This window comes from Benincasa hispida, chromosome 9 (assembly GCF_009727055.1).
Source record: "Benincasa hispida cultivar B227 chromosome 9, ASM972705v1, whole genome shotgun sequence".
NCBI lineage: Eukaryota > Viridiplantae > Streptophyta > Magnoliopsida > Cucurbitales > Cucurbitaceae > Benincasa > Benincasa hispida.
Genome location: NC_052357.1, coordinates 48,561,686 through 48,565,728, shown reverse-complemented (window position 1 = coordinate 48,565,728; position 4,043 = coordinate 48,561,686). Strand labels below are relative to the sequence as shown.

The following is a 4,043-nucleotide window of genomic DNA, read 5'->3' as shown; positions in this document are numbered from 1 at the left end:
TCAGAAACTTCGCATACTTCGACATCTGTTCAATCGCTTCAGTGAAAGGAATGTTAATATGCAACTGTTTCAGCATGTCCATGAAGCGTTGATACTGCACTTCATCATTTTTCTTCTTTTTCAGTCTCTGAGGGAATGGTGGCAGCTGTATTTTCATGGTTCCCTGTTCTTTCCGCTTCGAAGTGGACGCAATCTCCGATTCCATCATCTCTTGTTCTTCTGTTTCTTCTTGAGTTAACGGGGTCTGTGGTTCCATCGCAATTGGAGCAGTCTGGTTGGGCTCCTTCTTCTCCTTTGCCACTGTCTTTCCACTTTGCAACGTCACAACTTGACATTGCTCCTTTCCCGTACTCCCTGGGTTACGCGGAAGCTTTGTTGAACTCAACAGTGTCTCTTGCGGCCTACTTTTGAGTTCGCCCACAATCTGTTCCATATGAATTTCAAGATTGCAGATAAACGTCGCTTGATTCTGAAGCACTGTTTCATTCTTTTCAATATACTGCTTTAGTAAGCTCTCCAAAGATGAATATTGCGACGCTTGCGAACTGCTAGCTTGATTTTGCATTTTACTATTTGTTCGCGTGAAAAATCCTGGTGGCCCTTCCTTTTGCGCCATTGGTTGAAAATTTTGTTGTTGATTTTTCCATGCGAAGTTGGGGTGGTTTTTCCACCCAGGGTTGTAAGTTTTGGAAAACGGATTATTCTTCACGAAATAAACATATTGTGGGTTCCTCAGACACTCTTCCATTGGATGGCCTTCACTGCAAGTAGCACAACTTGCGCTCGTTTGGTCTATTACGTTGACCTGCCCTCTATGCATTCCTGGGCTGCTGATTGCGATTCCTTGTATTAAATTCATCATTGCAGTCATTTGGTTTTGCAGGGATGCGATGGCCCCGTTATTTGTATCACTGTCTTTAATTCTCAGTCTTTGATCGCTTTCTGTCCAGTCTTCATGATTCTTTGAAATGCGGTCAAGTATATCCTTAGCCTCATCGTAAGTATACTCCAGCTGCTGTTGCATTCGCAGCCATCTGCACTGCAGGGTACAAACCGTGGTAGAAAATTTCCATATGTAGACAATCTAGTAAGCCATTATGTGGGCAATCTCTTACCAGCCTCTTAAACCTCGCCCAGGCATCACTGAGAAATTCGTCAATATCCTATTCAAAATTAGTGATCAACTTCCTCCTTCTGGCATTCTCCATTGGGGCGAAGTACTTCTTCATGAACTTTTCCACTACCTGTTCCCATGATGTAATCTCTCTTGGTTCGAGAGAATAAGCCCATTTCCATGCCTAGTCACACAACGAAAATGGGAATAGTGTTAATCGAACATCTTCAGCGAAGATGTTTGGGAACAAAAACGTATTGTAGATCTCAATAAAACTCTGAAGTTGGGCGTGCGGATCCTCGCCACGCCTACCACCAAACTGTTCGACAGTTTGAATCATCTCCAGCATCACCGGTTTCACCTCGAATCTCGATCCATCAAGAGCTGGCCTCATGATTCCTGGTGAGAAATCATAATGGTTGGGCGACGCATAGTCCTGAATGGGCCTATTGCGGTCGTTCGCCAAGAGGATGGGGTTCGCCATGATATTATTTGCATTTGGTGCTCTATCTTCTAGTTGCTCCGCCATTTTTGGATCTCTCTTATTTTTGTTGTTGGTGGCTATTTCTTCTTCTTCTTCGAAAATTTCTCTCAATCTCTGGGTCGTAATTGGGCTAAGGATTTTGTCCTTCGCTCATACGACACCCGCTTCTTCACTTACCTAAAGAGAAGCAGTGCACAGAGATGGAGAGTCTGCAAAGAAAATAAAAAAGTTACCGTTAGCACAATGTATTTCCGTAGTCCCCAGCAACGGCGCCAAAAACTTGATGCGTGGTTAATGCAATGAAATAATGGTGTATAATGCGATGGTGGTGTATGCATTATGCATGCAAGTTTTCCTAGCAAGACCCAAATATAAATCCTACTAGGTTACATAGTAAGCCCAGGGTCGAACACAGGGACTATGGAGAGAGTATGCGACGGTGATTTCAGATTTCTTTGCGGTGACAAATAAAACAATGCGTTGGTTGGTATGTTTGTTTAATGTATGGATTCTATGCAGCGAACTTGAAAGAAGAGTTAATAACAATGAAAGTTACAATGAGTATGTGGGGGAGCAGGTTGAGAAGGTATTTAGCTAGCGCTTCCTGAGATTGCGTTCAAGCTATGCGATCATGCTACACACATGCAACAGCAATTCATCTTCCAATGTAAATGTTATGGCTTCTAATTTTAGGACGCATGCGATATATGCGATGATGTCTATAGGACTCATTCCTAAGTCTCTATTTCTTGTCTATGCGATGATGAATGATGCATATAGATACAAGGTGACTGTATACCACCATATCCTATCTCTAGGGTACATGCGATGCATTAATAGCAAACAGAACTTATACCTAAGTTTTTATCTCTTGATTATGCAGTTCTAATCTGACTCTTCCGAGCCTAGATTCTAATCTAACTTTTCCAAGCCTAGATTCTATCCTTAGACCACCCTCCTGAGCATCTCTAAAGGACAAATGACGCATACATAATACAAGATGATCGCATAAAGTGAAGATCTCAGGTTATACTAGCTAAGTGCTTCTCAACCCATTCAACAATTTAGTTACTCATGCATAATGTAAAGAGAGCGAACAGATATAGAGATACAAATTCCATTTTATAAATAAGTTCAGAATACAAAATGACAATGAAAAATAAGGATAGAGAGCCTGGTAGCAATGTCTTGCTTCCTAAGGCTTTTACACTGAGTTTTCTCTACTCTACCCAAAGAATGTTCTTGCTTCCGCAAGAGACAGCCCTCTCTCTATTCTTAACGCTTCCCAGCACTCTTCCGAGTTAACTAGGACATTCTTTCGACGTCTTCTCTCTTCACTCACCTTCGCCTTCTTAGTATATAATATTACAGACTACGACTATCTAAGTATATGGTGAAGAAGAACTCTAAATTCTGAATAGTGGAACCGAACTCCTTTAATGAAGGTGGCCTTCAGTATTTATAGAGCTTCAGGGTGGAGTTTTTTCTCTCAAATAATTGCACTGATTGGATGTCATTAATTCTCTGTCTGATGCTCTGATTAATTGTCACCAAAAAGTTAAGTGTACTTGCTACAGTGTGTCGTTAACGGCTTGTCAACTAAATTTGGATTCGACCGTCATCAGCTTTCTGTCCCATCGTGATTTATTAAGCCTTCACCTTGATGCGCCGTCTCTATGCGGCCACCTTTTTGAGAAGATCTTCGTGAACGCATACGATCGCATAGCCTAGTGGTCGCAATCTTTCAATGCTTTCGGATGCTGAATTCCTTGGATCGCAACTCTGCCTTGCGCCAACACATTTTCCTGAACAAAATACGTAAATTAGCTAGTTTAATGCGATGGACGCATGCAATCGCAATGTTCTCAACTTATTGCTTTTGGACACGATTTTATATATTTTTACCATCGCAATTCTTCATTGTTTTATATCTTTGCACTGTAATAACGTGCATTTCTGCCCATTATCATCTGTATGCCCAAAGAGCATCGTCAAGGCGTGCTCCAATCCTTCCTAGTCAGGTTCACTGTCTTTTCCAAGATATTTTTGACCTCTCGATTTGATATTTCAGCTTGTCCATTCATCTGAGGGTGATACGGAGTGGCAACACGATGGTGTACTCCATATTTTTTTATGAGTGCCTCGATGGTCCAGTTTGAGTACCCTGGTCACTGATTATAGCACGAGGTATACCAAATCTAGAAAAAATATTAGCTCTTAAAAAACTTGAAACCACAACAACATTATTAGTCCTGGTGGGGATTGCCTCGACCCACTTCGAAACATAGTCAACTGCTAAAAGAATGTATAAATACCCAAATGAGGAAGGAAAAGGGCCCATGAAATCCATACCCCATACATAAAAAAATTCACATACAAAAATAGAATTTAATGGCATCTCATTCCTCCTAGATAAAGATCTTGACCTTTGACACTTCTCACAAG

General features: G+C 41.3%; 1 non-coding gene across 1 annotated transcript; it reads left to right on the top strand.

Moving 5' to 3' along the window:
* Positions 1–1,089: 1,089 nt before the first annotated feature.
* On the top strand, positions 1,090–1,196 carry LOC120087448. The gene has a single exon (XR_005484589.1). It is a non-coding gene; the product is annotated as a small nucleolar RNA R71 (small nucleolar RNA).
* Positions 1,197–4,043: the final 2,847 nt, after the last annotated feature.